This window comes from Podarcis gaigeae (assembly GCF_964106915.1).
Source record: "Podarcis gaigeae genome assembly, chromosome: 3".
Taxonomy (NCBI): Eukaryota; Metazoa; Chordata; class Lepidosauria; order Squamata; family Lacertidae; genus Podarcis; species Podarcis gaigeae.
In genome coordinates, this window is record NC_139680.1 from 108000208 (window position 1) to 108021585 (window position 21378).

The 21378-nt window shown below is 44.1% G+C and overlaps 1 protein-coding gene across 48 annotated transcripts in view; it reads right to left on the reverse strand.

Annotated features, from left to right (window-relative positions):
• The window catches only part of NRXN1 (neurexin 1), a 988232-nt gene that overhangs the window by 154517 nt on the left and 812337 nt on the right, over positions 1–21378 (reverse strand). The gene's annotated exons all lie outside the window — the stretch shown is intronic.

Sequence of the window (21378 nt, forward strand, 5' to 3'; positions counted from 1 at the left end):
ATAACCACCATACGGTTGTTTACATGAACAGAGACCCTGTGCACAAGTCAACATCTCTTGACCCGGCCTGAAGGTTATTCACTTCTTTTCATTCATTTCAACCACTGATTCACCCCCTTGACGACACAGGGCAAACAGAGACAGAGGTGAGTTTCCTGGTTCTTATGCCTAGGATAAATGACTTTGTAAGGAGACTGTGCAGTTTTATAAAACAGGAAGACATCAAAAAGCAAAACATAGTCTAAGGTGCTTCTTGGGGTAGTGGGGCTCAGAAGGTCAGAACTCTGAATAGTCACTCGCTCCAAAACTTGAAGCTAGTTGAAATTCATTGGGAAACTTAAATCGCTCTGCTAAGGATACTGAAAGCCAGATCTTAGTGGTTTGGAAGCAAAGTCACACAGGACCAGATCAAATAGTGCCTGTCCCTGCATCAACCCATAAACATGGTAGGATGAAACATGTGTATCGCCCCTCTTCCCCTCCTGCCTGATTCTCTTGCCCAGCCTTCAGTGTCTTTGGGTGTTCAGTAGCATTCAAACAGGGCTTCCTTATGAAAAATCCGGTGCAAGTGGGATTATTGCACATGAGCGATATTCCAGAAAAAAATCCAGGGGGTGACCATGAAATCAAGTCCTATTCTCACCTGGAGTACTGTGTCCAGTTCTGGGCACCACAGTTCAAGAAGGACACTGACAAACTGGAACGTGTCCAGAGGAGGGCAACCAAAATGGTCAAAGGCCTGGAAACGATGCCTTATGAGGAACGGCTAAGGGAGCTGGGCATGTTTAGCCTGGAGAAGAGGAGGTTAAGGGGTGATACGATAGCCATGTTCAAATATATAAAAGGATGTCACATAGAGGAGGGAGAAAGGTTGTTTTCTGCTGCTCCAGAGAAGCGGACACGGAGCAATGGATCCAAATTACAAGAAAGAAGATTCCACCTAAACATTAGGAAGAACTTCCTGACAGTAAGAGCTGTTCGACAGTGGAATTTGCTGCCAAGGAGTGTGGTGGAGTCTCCTTCTTTGGAGGTCTTTAAACAGAGTGACAACCATATGTCAGGAGTGCTCTGATGGTGTTTCCTGCTTGGCAGGGGGTTGGACTCGATGGCCCTTGTGGTCTCTTCCAACTCTGTGATTCTATGATTCAATAGTTACGCCCTAGCAAGAATATTGGAGATGGCCTGGGTGTGCCAGAAAGCATAGAAAGAAGGGATGACGCTCTCTCACTCTGTAGCAGTCTTCCTCATCATGGTTCCTTCCATATGCTTTGGACTACAACCTCCATCATCCTTGACCCTTGACTCCGCTGGCTGGGGTTGATGGGACTTGTAGTGAGAAACATCTGGCAGGCACCAGGGTGAGAAAGTCGCTTGATATAACACTCATGAGATAGGTTACTTGCAATATGACCAATAGATCTTTAGCAAGCAGAGGAACTAAGAGTCATCCATGAAAGGACAAAATTATTTCATCTCTAATTAAAGCAACAACAACACAGAACTGTAGTGGTATCACTGGAAATAGCTGATTTATCTACAAACAACATTGCCCCTTCTCCGAGACAAGTATCCACTCCAAATGCTATTATCCATTTTAATTATTATTGAAAAAGCATCCGTAAGGTGGCATTTATAGCTTAATGAAGTATCTTGCCATGTTCATTTAAAAATACTGACTAAAGCAATTATTGATTTCTGTTTCCACAGAAGACAGGCGAAATGCTTCATTTCTGAATAATGACTCTTATAAAACTAAAATGAGAAAGAAGCAACGTCGCAGAGTGTGTGTTAGGGAAGAAAGAAAGGAAGAAAAGGAAGAGGTTACTGCTGGAGCCTGACTAAATAAATGATACTGCTGCATCCTAATTCTAGAAATGTGTTGTGGCTGCCATTAAAATGTCCTCGGGTTCAGGAACAGATAGAAAAATTCTCCATTTTAGCAAAAAATAATAATTCCTTATTCTACAACCTCTTGATCTTTTCTCTCTCTCACTGCAAAATCTTTTTTCATCTCTAATGTAAGATCACATAGCTCTAATACCCACATAGCTACATAGATCTGCTTCTGCACAGCCCACAATGTGGAACAGTCTCTCTGGAATAGTCTTCCCCCAGAAATAAGGCGAATACATTTTTCTGACACATGCTGAAAATATTTCAGTTCACCATGACTTTTGCTGGCTATTGATGTATGCCACTGTACATCTTTGTTTTGTTTTTTAACTTATTGAAAACACCAAGGCTTACTTCTGAGTAGACAGGCATAGGATCACCCTATTCGAGTTACTTCTTGCTCATATTCAATTCCAAAACCAAACTGCTTAAGAACGTGCATTTTTCCCGACATTTCTTAAAAGTTAACTGAGAAATTGTGCAATTCACATGTTTTAATCACCCACTTACTCTGCTATTCATATTCAACAGAAAATGTACAAAATGCTAAATTGCTCTTGTGATGTAGCAATCACCCCTTTCACAAAATTATTAAACATACAAGAACTTTTCTAAAGGCACGTGACTCTAAAACACATGTACTTTACTCAAAGTTTTCCCTTCTGAAATCAAATGCTTTGACATAAAAAAACCCCACCAAAACAAAAACCTAGCTGATTTTTTATGATGGTTGATAATCACAGTATTCACACACACAGCAATGCTTTTCCTACTTGCCTTCATTTGAGTCCTATGTACAATTTTACAAATAGAGGGAAAAGAAGCAAAACACCTTTTAAATAAAATTGAGCAGGTGCATGCAAATGATTTTAACCAGACACATGTCAGAGCTCTTATGTGGAAAGAAGAAGAAGAAGGAGAGGAGGAGGAGGAGGATGAAGAAGAAGAAGAAGAAGAAGAAGAAGAAGAAGAAGAAGAAGGCAGCCAACAGAATAGAAACACTGAAAATCAATCCAAGGGTGCATGAAAATAATTTTGGTTGAAAAATAAGCAACGTTTCTCTTTGTTTTACATGTAACTCCTCAGTTCTTTGGAGAACTTCATAATGAGCCATATGGTGAGTGAATATGTACTGTAGAGGGGTTCCTTGACCTAGACAACTGTCTGCAAATGTGGAGAGAAGATTCATATCTTCTTTCTAATAATAAGCACACAAGGAGATTTTACAACTTGTAATCCTACAACAACCAGAGGAAACCACATTGGCTCTCCTTGCACGAAGGCACCCATTCTTTCTGTATCCTGCCTGCATGAGTAGACATGCTCAGCCTTCTGAGCTCAAAATTGGTGGCTAATCAATAGGGCTTTCTTGCTGTGTTTTGGAAGAACACACACACATTTCTCAAGTCAAGAACCGTCATGAAGAGACAGGAAGCCTGCAAGCTCAATAACAGAGCATCTGCCTTGCATGCAAAAAGTTGCAGGTTCAATCCCTGATATCCAGGAGTTGCCAGTGGGGTGGCCTTCTTCACCTGCCTTCCGAGTGGGGAGCATCTCTACTGGTTCCTGAGATTGGTGAACTCGGCATGGTCCAGACAAAGCAACAGGAGCATCAGATTGTGGACTGCTGTGTTCACACCGTGCTGAACTTCCCACACCTCTCCTATTCATCAACCTGCAGCAAGTCTTGGGATTTGGGAAGACAGGTGAGCAATGCCACCTTACCTGAGCTGGCCCACCATCCACTACTGCTGGCATCTTCAGCACCTTGGAGAGCTACGTCCAGTCAACGTAGACCACACTGAACAAGATTAACCAATGGTCTGACTCAATATAAGGCTGCTTCCTTTACACCTAAGCTGGTCTAAAAGCACAGAACTTTACAAATGATGTCCCTATTTTCACCAGAGAAATGTTGGAGGGTATCAAAATGGTGAGTTCTGGGCCAGGTGAAAAAGTCATTAAAACTAGTACAAATTAGAAGAACAGAATGCAACATAACATTCTGAAACTGTGCAAAAAGCAGTGGGCTCCAGAAATCTAGCACTTTGGGTTTGTCATTTTTCCATTTGACTTTTAGTCATTGGATTAGATCCCCAAAAAGGTGCCTATCCACTCATGGAAGACCCTTTCATGAACAAGAGGATACCCTGGGCACCATCTCATTGGGTTGATGGCCTCCTGCCTCTTAAATTGTCTCATTTTTGCACATTCATTTTATGCTGGGCGATTTGTGCTTCTGCTGGCTTTTGAGTACCTTATGAAGCAAACGCTTTAGATGGCTTTAATTTCTACCAAATTGGTTACGCCTTGGTGCGCATTTTGTAAGCCACTTTGTGGCTTTAAAAGTGGGATATAACCCCGTTAAATAATAAATGAATACATGCTAGGAAATTTCCTCCTCTCGATAAATTTTCATGGTGTATTAAAAAGGAAAGACTAATTAATTCTAATCCTAACGGTGGGTGGAGCAAGGTAAAACAGATTGATAAAGCATGTACTAAAAATGCCATTTCTGCTTCTTAACCCTGACAAGCCTCAAAAGAATAATAAAGTACAGTCATAAAATATGGTGCTTAAAGTGCCGTTAACTGTTACTTTTCTCCCCAAAGTTATCTGATTTCTCTGCCAAATTAAGTACAATGTAGAAGGCATTTTCCCGTGAAGCATAAAAAAAAACCCAAGTTAGATTGTGGTGTCACTATCAGCTGCTGTTTACAGAACAGGGCATAAATATTCCAGAATTATTCGGAAGAGGGTAAAAGCTGAACCCCAGATTTGCAAAATCTCAAAAATCAGACAAATAATAATAATAATAATAATAATAATAATAATAATAATAATAATAATTTATTATTTATATATCCAAGGAAGGAGAGTCCACAACCTCCCGAGGGAGACTGTTCCACAGCTGAACAGCTCTCAGTCAATGTAACCCAACTTCTTTAAAAAACCCATAGGTTTTGACCCTGATTCCAACAGGAGGTAGACTGCAAGCAACTTCAGTTATTACCTAAAAGAGTAAATACACAGTGTTGCCCTCAAAGGCAGAGGGACCAACAGCCCACTACAGATCCACCTTCTACAGTCTTTCAAGTGTGGCTCTTCATCCTATGGGTTCTGTCCTTTCTTACCCTCTCCTGTTCCCCCCAACCCCTGTTCCATTAATGAATCAATATTTTTTTTAAAAAAATTAAAGTTGAATCAAGCCTGAAAGCAAAAAAGAAAAAGAAAAAATAAGAACCCTCATGCTCTTTCCTCTAACCTCTGAGAGACTATAGTTACTCATATCTAATCTTTTCATTAAATTTATCCCTGAACTGAAGACTCATTTGTTACTTAAGCTCCATTTGGGGGGTCAGAAAATTGGCCTGAAGAGCAATTTAAGTCATGCACAAGCTTTATGTCATCATTATGACCTAGGTAGGATGCGAGTAATCTGTTGGGAAAGAGCATCCATTTCCCTGCAATGTTCTTTTTTTTTAATAGCTGAGACTAAGATTAATTCTTTTTAAAAGAAACCTCCTGAAATTATTTTGGGGAGGTTTCCCCCGGCCATTTTCCCCTCTGTCAAATATTATTCTAATATTTTATGGTGCTTTCTCTCTCTCTCTCTCTCTCACACACACACACAAAAAGGGGTGCCCTACTCCTACCTTCCTGCTTTTTCCTCTCTCCCCCTCTTCCTCCCAGTAAGTGCCAGTAACCCACTTACATGGCGAGGCCCGGGACCCCACCATTCCCCTTAGATAATAAGCACATGGACACAAATATTTTGAGTTAATGGGATAAATAAGGACACAACTTTATTGGTTACAGATGTGAGTGGTTTGGCTTAGGCATTGGGTGAAACCAGACTATATCTTCAGTCCTGCATGCCCGCAGGAAGTCTCTTAAGGGTCAACCACCAATAGGGGGAGCCCTACGATATACATCAATTAAGAGCACCCCCAGGGTCCCTGATGGGGTTGTGGAATGGCCCTAGCCCACGCCCAGGCTTTGGACAGGATCCACACACCCTGGATCCCTTTAACAGGAGACCCTTAACGAGGAGGGGCAGGCAGAGGCAACAACCTCCTTTCCCATGAACCAGGCTTACCCAATGCCTAACCTTACAAAGCTGTGACGATTTGCTACAAGGTCGGCGAAAACCAAATGGCTGGTGCCAATTTGCCAAGTGGAAAAATTCCTGCTTGGCCCCAACAATAAGGCACCGGCCTTAGTTCAAAGCAAGGCCAAAGTCAAACAATGCATAAAAAGAGGGTCGGGTGGGGTAGGGTGGGTGATCTGATGAGGAGGTGAAAAGGAGGCTGTCCCCCAGCTGCGCCACAATTTAAACGGCAGTGGCCACGCCACCTGGCTAACCTGATTGGTCAGCCAGGGGGTGTGACGGGGCTGGGAGTTCCGACGATGTGTGTGGCATCCCTCTGTCCACTGCTGGGTCACAGGGAGATTCTGAAAGCTCTCCCGCAACTCTGCCCCACCGGGGAAGGGGAGCGGTCCTGCTGGGAAGATAGCATAGTGGATCCACTCGCTCAGTGAGCTGCTTCTGCTAATATCATTATTATGGCTTCCAGTACCTAAGAACTGTGACAAGCTCTAAGACTATGACATTTGTATTGCAAATCAAGTTGTGTGGTGAGTTCCCGCCTCCCACCAGTGGAAATAAAGACACGTGACACAGATATTTAAGGTTAATGGGTGAAATTAGGCCACAACTTTATTGGTTACAGAGTGGTATTGGCTTAGGCATTGGTCCTATCAGACTACCTGGCTTCAGCTGGCTTGGTTGAAGACCGGGAAGGGGGAGCCCTGCTGATGCACATCCACTAGGGACTCCCCCGGGGTCACCGCTCAGGGGCGCTCTTTAGGCCCTGGCCTCCATAGGCTTCAGACGAGGCCACACCCCCCAGAATCCTTTACCGGACTACCCTTCAATATTTGGGGGAGGTGATGGCACTCCTCCCCCAAGAAATCTGCATAACAATACGCCTACCAATGCCTAACCGCCAAGACCAAGTGAGTTGTGACGATTTGCTACGAGGTAGGCGAAAAACCAAATGGCCGGTGCCAATTTGCCAAGTGGGAAAAATTCCACCAGGCCCCTCGACGGCGACCAACCGAGGTCCATAGCAAGGTCGAAAGGGGAACCTTAAAGCGTGGGTGGGAAAACCTTACCAGCTGAGCGGACCCAAAGAGGGAAATCCCAGGGCCGCACTTGCCTTAAATGAGGCAAGCCACACACAGCCGATTGGGTGGCACGGATGACATGGCCGAGGATTCCTCCGTTCACGCGGAGGTTGAAGCCAGCCCTGGCGCGTGTGTTGGGGCCTGAGCCCGCAACACCACCTCCTCCTTATGTCGGAAGTGGCTTTGTAATCCGAGTGTTCGTTTTTGCGCCTAAACACCCTTTGGTCCACCTTTAAAAAAAATTAAAAACAACCGCAACCACAAGATGGTATAAGCAACTTCATCAGAACAAACCCATTCCCTGCAGCACTAGCTTTTTAAACAAAAAAAACAAAAACAAAACCATTCTCTGAAACAATAAGAATTGCACAGACATGAATGAGCATGTGCAAATTTGACAGGAAACTGCTTTTTCTCAAGGAAGAGCTCATATAAACCAACCTCACAATGCTTACAACCTTTGTCCACTTTCACAGAAAGCAATAATACTGAAACTCCCAATGGGGTGTGCGTGGAGAATCAAGTTAAAAATCTTCCAGCCCTGCTTATTTGCATTCTGGAAATGTGGTTCCTGGAGATGCAACAGATGCAAACGAAGACTAAATAATTTTAGCTGTGCTGTCTCTAGGCTCCAGAGGGCCTTCCTGAATGGACCCACCTTGTTCTTGCTACTTGCTGGAACTAGAGACGCATTTTATGTGATGCACACCTCCCAAACTGATGCACAAAAAAAGGAATCTAGTTTTCCCTTGATTTTCAAATTTGTCTGATATTTTTATTTTTTATTTTTACAATGCAGCTCTCAACTCAAAAACAGCACTGAAATGTGTTTTAAAATGTGCATTATTTTTTTTGAGGGGAAAAAATACATTCAGTGCACTATCTGAACACCTTTAAACCAGGTTTTCCAATGCCCTGCCAGGCACTTGATAGCAGGGCAGATTCAGGGCAGATGCACCTCTCTGTTCTTCTCTCAGGTCTGGGTATAGGCCTAGGGGACAGGGAAGCCATTTCCAATGCTCCCCCCTGACATGCCCACTACCTCTAAGACATGCTCCCCTTTCTAATAACATTGAAGTTTCTGCAGTGGTGCAGAGAGGAATCAGATATTGGATCTCCCTTGCTGTGGTTGGAGCTCTCTCTCTCTACCTGGCCTCAGAGAGAGGGATCCAACATATCCTACGACCCTGGCAATGCCCTTCAAGGGGCCATAGGATTACAGTCGCAGAAAGGTATGCTGATACATAGTTTCCTAATGATGTCATCACACTGCAGTTTGCATTACGGCTGGCAGGTGGCGTTGCAAAGTGCAGTGTGGTGCAAAACAGGGCTCTCAGACCTGATGGGAATTCACAGAAGTCTGAGGGTGAGGAGGAAGGAACTGGAGACAAAGGCAGGCTGAGGGTAGCTCAGGCCAGCAAGGGAGCCGGGAAGCAGCCCAGGCCTGTGAGCAGAGGTCTGGCAAGGACTAAGGGGAGGGGTGGTGGTTTGGGCAAGTTATTGGAAGGGGGAGGGGTTGCTTTGGCAAGGAGAATGGGGAGGGGCTGGGTGGCATTGGTGAGGGAGGTGGGTGGGGTTCGTGAGCAAAGTGAGCGAGGGTTCAGCCCCTAGTGGTAAAATCCATTAAGAAATGTGTATTTTGAGATTAAAATACAGTGATACCTCAGTTTTCAAACAGCTTAGTTCACGAACAACTTGGAACCCAAACGCTGCAAAACTGAAGGTAGATGTTCTGGTTTTTGAACTTTCTTTCAGAAGCCGAAAGTGCTCCATTTTTAGTCCCCCTGTGTTTCGTATTACACTGCTAATTTGCGTCCCCCCATTGTAATTCAATCCTTCCGTTTCTGATGGTAGTGTTCTAAGGTGATATTTGGAGATTGTATTTGGTGCTTTTGTTTTTGCTATTTATTTTGCACTTTTTTAAAAAGGCTTTTCAGTTAATTTGTTTTTGTGACTGTGTGGAACCCAGTTCAGCTACTGATCGATTGATTGTGTGAGCGCAGTACATTGTTTATTACTTTCATTTAATGGATCAATCGTCTTTTTAGATAGTAAAATTCATGTTAAATTGCTGTTTTAGAGTTTGTTTTAAAAAGTCTGGAATGGATTAATCCGTTTTGCATTACTTACTATGTGAAAGTGCGCCTTGGTTTTGAAACACCTTGCTTTTGGAACAGACTTCCAGAATGGATTAAATTTTGTGAACCAAGGTACCACTGTACTCAAAATGTACTATTTAAATGCAGGGCTCTTAAAGAGAGATTTTTGACATATTAATTTTTTCTTTGCTGCTAGCTGCTGTCCTGAACAGTTCATAGATTTGTAGAGTTGAAAGGGACCCTGATGAACATCTGGTTCAATTTGAATATGTGGCTGTCCCACACAGAGATTGAACCTGCAACCTTAGTGTTACTAACACCACGCTCTATGCAACTGAGCTATCCAGGCTTGGGGGGGGGGGGGTGTCAGGTGAACAAACAGTAATAGCAAGGAGGAGGAGCAGAATATGGGCATTCCAAAGGTCTGTAAAGTGGCACCTACCAGTACATGGTCTTTAGCAGGTGCCCCCAAATGGCAATCCCTGAAGCCAACCCTGAATTTACACCTCTGGATACAACATACGGCTGTGCACCTCATACAGATGCAATCTTCTTATGATGGACAGAAGAGGAGTCCTGCTAGACCTGACCAAAGACCAGCTAGTTCAGCAGCCTTCCTCTGGGAAGCAACTGCTCAAGCAGTTACAAAGCAGTAGGAAATTAACATGGATTCTGGTGCAGTTTAAGTGAAGAGTGGTCTCTTTAATTCAGGATATGCCACACAGTAAAAGCACAGTGAAAGGAGGAGCATTAAAACCACGCAGGCATATTTAGAAGGCTTTGGACGTGGAGACATAAATATTGGAGACAAGATAAATACTGTCTCCATTGTTAAAAGTATTAAAGCCGGTATATATTTTACAAACATTGCCGTGTGTGATTACATTTCCTGTAATGGGATCTCTGCCCCTGGAAAATAGATGAAATGTATGAAATTTCCCTCCAGTTATCTTTTATGATTCTGAATTACCATAGCTGGCAACTGCGAGCTGTAACAACCCTCACTGTAACACCCCTTTCGCTCTCATTTTGTGAAGGAACTGTTTGGAAAGTTCAGAATCTTATCTCATGAAAGGAGAGAGAGAGAGAGAGAGAGAGAGAGAGCGAGCGCAAGCATGCTGCATGTCTCTGTTACCTAAATATTACTCTCATAGTCAGCAAGTCATGAAATCTGAGACGAAATGGGCAGCCTGATGGGAGTCTTCAGGGCTTCAGGTTGAGACAGTTCCACCAACCCGAAGTCTAAACATGGGGGCAACAGGAGACGCAACACCCAGAAACAGTCCAGGATCTAAACGCAAAGGAACCCAGAGACCAGCTAGAGTCCCTGGGATAGGCAACCTAAGGCTCAGGGGCCGGATGAGGCCCAATCGCCTTCTCAATCTGGCCCGCAGATGGTCCGGGAATCAGCGTGTTTTTATATGAGGAGAATGTGTCCTTTTATTTAAAATGCATCTCTGGGTTATTTGTGGGGCATAGGAATTCATTCAGTCCTGTCCCCCACCCCCCAAAAAATATAGTCTGGCCCACCACATGGTCTGAGGGATGGTGGACCGGCCCACGGCTGAGAAAGGTTGCTGACTCCTGAGTTAGACAAACACAGCTACATACCATGGTGCTAGTGGAAAGCTGTCGGTCTAGACCTCCATGCCAAGAACTGAAGGCTTTTAAACCAAAGCATTCAGAGGCAATCCTGGAGGCCATCTGGGTTGCCTCAGTCTTTGGTCTACTCATGAAGGATGGCTAACTCATGAGAATCTCTGTTTTAATGGGTTTTGTTTTAGTTCACATCTTAATTGTGGATGTTTGTTTTAATGTTTGCTTATTTTAATGCTGCTTTTATACTTGCAAATTGCTTAGATAGAAGCCACCATCCCCTCACCCTTCCTTCCCAAAGGAGTCCAGAGGAGGAAACAACAGGCAACAAAACAATGCGGCCTAATGGCTAGAGTGTTGGATTGGCCTGAGTCCCTGCTCAGCCAAGTAGCTCACTGGGTGGCCTTGGGCCAGTCACAATCTCTTAGCCTAACCTACCTCACAGGGTTGTTGTGAGGATGAAACGGGGAGCAGGAGACCCATGTACAGCACCTTGAGATCCTTGGAAGATGAAGGTGGAATATAAATGCAATAAAATAAGTAAATAAAACAAATGATGTATGGAAGTGAGAGCTGGACCATAAAGAAGGCTGATTGCCAAAGAATTGATGCTTTTGAATTATGGTGCTGGAGGAGACTCTTGAGAGTCCCATGGACTGCAAGAAGATCAAACCTCTCCATTCTGAAGGAAATCAGCCCTGAGTGCTCACTGGAAGGACAGATCCTGAAGCTGAGGCTCCAGTACTTTGGCCACCTCATGAGAAGAGAAGACTCTCTGGAAAAGACCCTGATGTAGGGAAAGATGGAGGGCACAAGGAGAAGGGACGACAGAGGACGAGATGGTTGGACAGTGTTCTTGAAGCTACGAACATGAGTTTCACCAAACTGCGGGAGGCCGTGGAAGACAGGAGTGCCTGGTGTGCTCTGGTCCATGGGGTCACGAAGAGTCGGACACGACTAAATGACTAAACAACAAAGAGCTTTTTTTTTAAAAAAAATAATAATCTTTAGAACAAAATCCAATATGGATGCAGACTTGGAAAGCTCTCAACTTAAAGAACTTAATAAAAACTAACCACATTAATTGGGTCATTTTAAATGTTCAGTTTCCACGCGACACATTGCATTCTTCTGAACCTGAAGACCCTGAAAATGTAATTAGAAGGTGGTTTTGCTCCCCTCCATTCTGGTACATAAACATTCGTCCTGACAAAATCACAGACACGTTGTGGCAAACCTGTTTAAAGAACAGATCCATAAACACCTGGATATCATCACACATCAGTACTTGTCTTCTGGTTTCTGCATTGCAGATCAATACAAGGGATCCTCCCTTCTCTTTGTGAACATCTCATTATTATTTATTTCTTGTATTTATAGCAACCAAAGGTAGAACGTTAAAAAGTTGAACGCTTAGGGTAACCCTCAGGTTATACAACTTTACATTAGCCACCTTGTGTTAAATCAATATTGCAATATAAAATAATAATAGTCAACAGTGGGAAATTTTCTACCTTCCAGCTAGGCATTGTTGTTATTCCCATTGAAAGCTGCCTTGAATACATTATAGAAAGACAGAGTATAAATTTGGATGATACATTAAAAGGAGTATGTGTAAGTCACGCTGGGAACCTGTTGCAGGGTGCAGTATATATGCATCAAATAAATAACAGCAGTTCCTCTCTTGGATGGTGCAGGAAAATAATAATATAATATAATACATTTACTGCCAATACAGTGGTACCTCGGGTTAAGTACTTAATTCATTCCGGAGGTCTGTTCTTAACCTGAAGCAAAGTTCTTAACCTGAGGTACTATTTCTGGGTTAGTGGAGTCTGTAACCTGAAGCATATGTAACCTGAAGCGTATGTAACCCGCAGTACCACTGTACTATGCTTCTTGTAACTTCTGTAACCAACAGAACTGATCCAAGTTGAACCTGAAAAGGCGCATAAACACCCACCACATCTAGTTGATGGGATTAAGGGCCCAAACTCAGTGTCTCCTTTGCATGTAGAAGGTTCCAGATTCATAGAACTGTAGAGTTGGGATCCCGGGGGTCATCTAGTCCAATTCCCTGCATTGCATGAATCTCAAGTAAAGTATCCATGACAAGTGACCATCCGGCCTCTGCTTAAAAACCTCCCATGGCGGAGAGTCCACCACCTTCCGTGGAGGTCCATTCCACTGTGATTACCATCAGAAGGTTTTTTTTATCTTAATGTATAGTCAGAATCTCCTTTCTGGTAACGTGAACCTTGTTAGGATTTTTATCCATCCGTGCTGCTCCAGTAGTAGCACTATATTTTGTTTTTATCATGTGAGTGTCTGAGAGAGCGTGAGACAGGAAGTCTCAGTACTGTTGGATGTTGGAAGTTTAGTTTCACTTCTGCAAGTGTTGCTGTTCTGTACTGGTGCTCAAAGAGCACAGACATGCTGATGGATTCTCTGTATATAGACTGTAAAATACAGTCATACCTCAGGATGAATACGCTTCCGGTTAGGCAAATTCAGGTTGTGCTCCGCGGCGACCCAGAAGTAATGGAGCATGTTACTTCCAGGTTTCGCCGCGCGCACATGCGCAGACCGTGAAAATGACATCACGTGCATGCGCAGAAGCTCCATAACGCGACACGTGCAGATGCGCCGTCGCGTCTTGCGCTCCATTCGGGATGCGAACGGGGCTCCGGAACGGATCCCGTTCACATCCCAAGGTACCACTGTAAAGTAGTTTAGAGCTGTAAAGTAGTTTAGAGTTTAGAGCTACTGATTGAAACTTGCTCCATCCTCCATGTGACAACCCTTGAGTTATTTGAAGGAGACTCCTCTTATAAACATACCCCACTCCTTCCATCTTTCCTCTTCTTGGTCTTCCTTCCTCTGGACATGTTTGCCTGTGCCTGGTGTAGACGATACAGAGGTAGAGGAACCAATATGGCCGCTTTCTGTGTTTCTACCAACACTTTAAAAGTGCACATTATACTATTCCCCTGCTGTTCCCTGCCTTTCTTAGAGGCAAACTCAAAGCACACTCAACAGGAGCAGCTTTATTTAAATACAGTAGACCGGAAGCCCTGCTTGCTCCTCCACCTCCAGGCCCACACTGGTTTCCTCCTCTCCTCTACAGGAAGTCCCCCTTTTAAATATTTCCCCTTGATGCAGGAACAAACAATATAAAGTAGACAGTTCCTGCTTTCATTAATCCTCCCTTCCCACGGTGTCATCACCTGGCTGCATGGCAGGGCCAGACTTGGTAGTTAATCAAAGGGCAAAATGAGATAAATCTGTTTTTTGTGGGAAAAATGGGGGTGGGTGGTGTTGTTGAGCTCCTGGCTTTACAATGAGGCCCAGATGGTGGGCTGCAGTCAGATTTATGGGTCAAACGTTCTTACAGGCCTGAGCTAAAGGAATCCTTTTGATACATCACATTCGCAGTCAGAAGCGATAACCTCCCTACTGAGGAGCCCAGACTTAAACTTTGTAAATGGGATTAAATGGACTTAAATGTAAGCCCTTGAATTTAACAGGTTTGTGGCTTGGTCTTAATACCCTAATTATCATCTCCTGCTTCTGCAGATACTTACAGAGATCCTTATTCCACTCGATTCGAGGTTTTAGATTTTAGAAGCCTGAAAGATGGGCATCTCTCCCTCAATTAGGCTGCCTGAGTGAAATCTAATCCCAGATGCCTCAGCCAGATCCTTGGGGTTCATTTTGGTCCAGTTCTGTGCCACTGTGTCCTGCTCAGCATCTTTTGTGAGACAGCCAATTTTATTTATTCTAAGATTCCAGCAGGAAAATAATCAGGGGCAGAAGTCCGGAAATTAATATGGCCAAGACAATGCAAGAGAACTTCAGCAGAATCATCTCAGGTTCAAATGAGCATCAAGTACACCTCCTCTGCCCAAATCCCTTACCTAGCTTGGACTGCACTTTGCTTTCAGCAAACCAATTGGGCAAAGGCCCCAGCAAGGCCCTAGGTCATGAAGTTTTCATTTATTAAAGACTACTGCAACTGCTTTTATAATATAGGGAGGTAGCTAATCCAGGGATGGGAACCTGTGGCTCTGTAGACATTCTTAGACTCCAACTCCATCAGCACTAGACATCAAGGTCAAAAGAACAACAACAACATGACGGTGACAGACTTCCCATCCCTGATCTAATTCTGAGCCCTATTCTTCAGTCTTTAGCCCCGACACCACTCAGGCTCTTCAGGCTCATGCTTTTCATCTACTATCCCTTGTTTCGTAAGGCCAGTTCACAATAATATCTCCATGCAAGAAGAGCGAGACTACCCCTTTAGTCAATAATTATTGCTACCTCAGGGTAATGGCTCAACTTTGCTGGCAGACAAAGTAATGGGTGGGTTTCCCTTCACTGCTTTCTCCTCTTCTCATTCTTCCCAGGAATATTCTGGCTGTCTTCTAATGCAGATAGCGCTTGCTTCTCTTCTCCCTGCTAAAGAGCTGGTGTTTTGTGGGTAGCTTAAATCTGCTTTCTAAGTTCCAGTGTTGGCTTCACAGCTGAACCCTCCAGGTATGACTCACTAGGCTGCTTATAGTCAGAGAGTTTCCAGGGTCCCTGTTCCTAATACAGTGGTACCTCGGGTTAAGAACTTAATTCAATCTGGAGGTCCGTTCTTAACCTGAAACTGTTCTTAACCTGAGATACCACTTTAGCTAATGGGGCCACCCGCTGTTGCTGCACCGCTGTAGAGCGATTTCTGTACTCATCCTGAAGAGGAAGAAGAGTTTGGATTTGATATCCCGCTTTAACCCAAGGTACTATTTCTGGGTTAGTGGAGTCTGTAACCTGAAGCATCTGTAACCCAAGGTACCACTATACTCCAGAGTTTAGGTCCCAGATAGCAGGGGAAGGAGGGACCAGCCCAGTGACTCCCTGAAGCTCCCTTGTTTCTGCTGCTTGCCTCAGACAGCAAGATCAGGAGCTTCTTTAGCACCTGGCAAACTCCAAAATGTGACTGGGTGGGTTTTGGGGGACTTACATAATCTGGTTTCAGGTTTTAGAATCTGGAGAGGGTTCTCCTTTTCACCGGCTAGCTAAACCATTACGAATTTAGTCACCCTGATGCCTTGGCGTTTGACTCCAGGGCACATTTCCCCCCAAACCTTCCAAAAATATTCCATCCCTTCTTCAGCCGCCAGTTTTGTTTCTAACAATCTCAAGTAGGGTTCTTCCAAGGGAGACTTTGGGATTTTGCTTGCTTTCACATCCCGCCCTCCCTTAGCATCTCACAGAACCAAAACAAGCTGTTTGACAATTTCACTGTGCAGTAAGCTGAGATATGTGGAACGGTCTCATCACCATAACAATAGCAGATTCAGGCTCCCTTTGATCACACAATACAGCAGAGAATGTCAATGGGGCGGGCGGGGGGGGGGGGGGGAGGAAATATACAACTCCAAATAAACACATGAAGTGCCTCAAGTGATCAAACAACAATAGTTGTCTGGACTGCAAGGCCCACCCAGAAGCAAGGTGGGGGGGGAGAGAAAAGGCAGCCGCTACCACTTTCTTCTCATAGGATCATAGAATTTTAGAGCTGGAAGGGACCCCAACCCCCCTAGTGCAACTCCCCTGCAATGCAGGGACCACAACTAAAGCATCCACAACAAACAGCCATCCAACCTCTGCTTAAAAACCTCCAATGAAGGAGAGTCCACAACTTTCCAAGGGAGTCCATTCCACTGTTGAACAGATCTTACCATCAAAGTTTTTCTTTCTTCTGGCCTGGGTCCAGTATACCTGAAGGAACATCTCCACCCCCATCGTTTTGCCCGGACACTGAGGTCCAGTGCTGAGGGCCTTCTGGCACTTCCCTCGCTGCGAGAAGCCAAGTTACAGGGAACCAGGCAGAGGGCCTTCTCGGTGGTGGCGCCCGCCCTGTGGAACGCCCTCCCAGCAGATGTCAAAGAGAAAAATAACTACCAGACTTTTAGAAGACATCTGAAGGCAGCCGTGTTTAGGGAAGCTTTTAATGTTTAATAGGTTATTGTATCTTAGTGTTCTGTTGGAAGCCGCCCAGAGTTATTATTATAATGTTTAGTTGGAATCTCCATTCTTGTATCTTGAAGTCATTGGTTTGGGTCCTGCTCTCTGGAGAAAACAAGCTTGTTTCATCTTCCATGTGACAGCCCTTGGATATTGGAAGACGGCTACCACATCTCTTCTGAGTCTCCTCTTCTCTATGTTAAACATACCCCAATCTCTCAACTGTTCCTCATAAGGCTCAGTTTGCAGACCCTTGATCCTCTTGGTCCTCTACATAGGTTAAAGCTTGTCAGTATCCTTCTCATGCATTTCCTGCTACATCCACAACACTTTAATGTAGTGCTTTTTTTCTGGGGGGACACAGGGATACGCATACCCCTAAACATTTGTGAATCTAACATTGAGGGGCAGTATTTCAATATGAGTAGGAAAACGAGAGTACAGTGGTACCCTGAGTTTACAAACGCCTCAGGTTACAAACACTTCAGGTTACAAACTCCGTTAACCTGGAAGAGTTACCTCGAGTTGAGAACTTTGCCCCAGGATGAGAACGGAAATTGTGTGCTGGCGGTGCAGCAGCACCAAGATGCCCCATTAGCGAAAGCACACCTCTAGTTAAGAACAGTTTCAGGTTAAGAATGGACATCCGGAATGAATTACGTTCGTAACTAGAGGTACCACTGTACCCCTAAACATTATTTTCAGGGGGGAAAACTGCTTTAATTTCACTGCTTTAATGTCATTGGGTTGTGTTATCAAGCACCAAGTATTGTTATGCGTTTGAAGTATTTGGCTTCAAACAAATAAGTGAAACAAACAACAAAACAAGCTAGCATTGCCACGAAGGAACTGGTAGACCAAAACGTGAGCCCTTGAAAAGAAAGGTCTATTTTTAGGTCCTTTGCCCTGATGTAGCAGGGGCCCTTATAGCAGAACATGGGTACAGAACCCATGTGGCCCCCCAGATATTTATTAACTCCTTGCTCTCATCAGCCCCAGTCAGCATGGCCAATGGCCAGGGATGATGGCAGTTGTAGTGCAACAACATCTGAAGGCCCACAGATCCCCCATGACTGCCTTAGAGGGACCATAAGACAACCTGGTTGGGCCAATTTGTCATCGAGATGCTAAACCTTTGCCTGGGTTCTACCACTTCAAAGAACAGGTATGGGCTTTTGTGGCGAAATGCTCTCCCATACAAACACACGCACAAACCAGAGGGGCAAATCCCCTGACACAAAAATATGGCAAGTAAGAGCAGGGCTCTGGGCTAGCCCTTCACTCTAATATGCTGATTTTCTATGGGCAGAGTTTGTTTGTTTCATCCTAGAGAATAAAGGCACAGGAGGCCACCACTTTGTCAAAGCGAGGCAGGTCTTGGTCTGGTCAAGGCCTGAATGAGTGATCCATCACCTGGGACCCTCATGCACAGCCCCGTTCTCTGATGAGAGAAAGGTAGGATATAAATCTAGAAAACTAAATTCTCTCTCTCTCTCTCTCTCTCTCTCTCTCTCTCTCACACACACACACACACACACACACACACATACACACACACACAAGTAAATTTCGTCTTGTGAGGCCCCAACCCACTTCCCTCAGTGGTACAGTCCAGACCTTGTTTTCCCACTTCACGTCAGAAGCAGTCCCTTACTCACATAATGAAATATGCCAACTTTGGGCTTGTCTCTGTTGCTCTTGGACTGCGCCACTGCTATCAGGGAGAGAAAGGAAGCTATTCCCTATTAAACACCTCCCTTACTTATTGTTCTGCTTGTAATCCAGCCGTTGCTGAAGCTGAGTGTCACACAGATAATGAGCTTGTTCTGCTAGGCAGGAGTGTGAAAAATTGAGGGCAAGAGTCCACAATGCATATCACACTAATATGACAGGAAAAAGCAACTCTACCAACTGCATGATTTCCCATTCTTCCAACTGACAGGGCTTTTCTCCCCCAAGAACCCAAACAGAAATCATGCAGTGCTTTCTGTGTGTGTGTGTGTGTGTGTGTGTGTGTGTGTGTGTGTGTGTGTGTTTTAACAATCAAATCCTACAACACAATATAGTTTTCCCACTTTACAGCAGAAGTGAGAAGAAGAAGAAAAACTCCACTTCCATTCTTAAAATAGAAAAAAAATCACATTAAAAGCCTTGTGGTTGTTGGGAAGAATTGGGGAGACGTTAACGGAGAAGGATGGTAGTTCCATTCTAAATGCTTGTCTTCTAAATTGTGTGGGAGATTCAGGATGGGAGATACTGTAGTCTTGAACCTGTATCTTTTTGTTAAAATGTTAAGACATCACAGTTAGTGCAATTCAATGCAAGGGGCATGATATGTGGGTCTCCTTCTCTGAATTCCCCCTCCTGCTGAAGTCAGGTGACTTCACCTTCTCATTGGTGATGCCCCATATGTGAAACTCCATCCTCCTAGCAACTATTCCTTGTCACTCTTGGTGCCATGCAGAAATATTCTCATTCTCCAGGGATTTGTATGATTATTTAAGAGCCCCACAGTTTGTTTTTTTTTAGAAAAAACAAAACATTTGGGTGCCTTGAGATGCTCAATAAATCCAGTGCTGTCGGTACCTATCAGAAAACGAATGCGATGTCTACAAATGAAAGTCCTACTACATTGTCAACCATTACGGTTCTGATCGTGTCCTGAAAAATACCCATGGGACTTTGCCAAACTTTCTTTTACAGTACAGCAATCATCAGTCTAGTGATACAAACACTTCGATTGTGGGACCATCTGCTGTATGTGTGCAAGTGATGGCGGTGGTGGAATTCGGATGACTAACAGTTGAAAGGCCCTCCCCAACAAAAGTCATAGAGTGGACTGGCTGAAATGAATGTGCTTAAATGGTTTAAGTTCATTGATTTAACTAGGTCTACTCTGAGTACAACTTAATTGGCTTTTACTCCCATTTTAAATGTATTAGGGGTGACCATTGTTATTCCTCAAAGGCATCTAAAACAGCTCAAACGTCTGGTACTTGATTTTGTCCTTCGATAGGCTTTGATTTTGTCCTTTGGTTATCACGACGTGATAATATCTAAATTGTTCCCTGTGAGTTATAAGGAACTTTGTTTTTGTTTTGCTAAAGCAGAACCACATATGATTTAACAACAACAACAACCTTAAATAAAGCTGTTAACTTTTTAAAAAAATCTCCTGCTGCTATACTTTAAGAACAACAAAAAACCCAGAGCTCTTCTGTACCCTGTAGGCAGCGTTTTGGACAGACTCACTTGCAAAGCTCATGGACCCAGAGAAACATAGAAAGGAATACACAGCGCTATGGGGCACAGTGATGCACAGAAACTGCAGAGCAACAGAATGCCATAAAATGGCCCTGATTCAGCGGGGGTGTGAGGTACTGAAATCACACTTCAACTCAGAAACAGGAAAGATCCCCAGATGGCCCCAATTAACCTTGTTATTTGCCCCGCAACCAACCTGATGTACACCCCGAGACTGTTTCCCACAGGGAACTACAGCCAGTCACAGTTCGCTGTATGATGTGTGTGTCTTTGTGTGTCCCTTGACATATTTCGATAGTTGCATGAAAATGTCACCTGTGTTGGACCTCAAGATACTAGCGTGAAGGCTAAACCGAAAATCCGTGTCAATATTAAACCAGCACTGGAGTACAAAACATTCTCCAACATTAAATCTTCCTTTCTTTTTTTGATTAAGCGCATGAAGCAGCAGCTTTTTGAAAACATCCCTAGCCCAGATTAATTTACTCTTATTTTCCCCTCTTCCAGTGAGAAGTTAGCTTCCCCTAGAACATTTGGCCTGTAATTAGATTCAGCGATAGTGATTAACTTTCATTAGTTCTACTTGCCACAGCAGCTGCTTTTTGTGTGTGGTGACACAGCCTGTCAGAATTAAAGAAGAACTGTCCCTGTTTCCTCACATCTGTCAAAATGAGAACTTACAGAAGAGAATGGAAGAAGAGGCGGCCAGTTGCACAGGCAGCAAGTGTGAAACAGAACTTGAGAGAGATCCACCAGAGATTTAAGTTTCATCATGTTGTTGTTTAGTCGTTTAGTCGTGTCCGACTCTTCATGACCCCATGGACCAGAGAACGCCAGGCACCTCTGTTCTCCACTGCCTCCCGCAATTTGGTCAAACTCATGCTGGTAACCTCGAAAACACTATCCAACCATCTCGTCCTCTGTCGCCCCCTTCTCCTTGTGCCCTCCATCTTTCCCAACATCAGGGTCTTCTCCAGGGAGTCTTCTCTTCTCATGAGGTGGCCAAAGTACTGGAGCCTCAGCTTCACAATCTGTCCTTCCAGTGAGCACTCAGGGCTGATTTCCTTCAGAATGGAGAGGTTTGATCTTCTTGCAGTCCATGGGACTCTCAAGAGTCTCCTCCAGCACCATAATTCAAAAGCATCAATTCTTCGGCGATCAGCCTTCTTTCTGTTCCAGCTCTCACTTCCATACATCACTACTGGGAAAGCCATAGCTTTAACTATATGAACCTTTGTTGGCAAGGTGATGTCTCTACTTCTCAAGATGCTGTCTAGGCCTGTCATTGCCCTTCTCCCAAGAAGCAGGCGTCTATTAATTT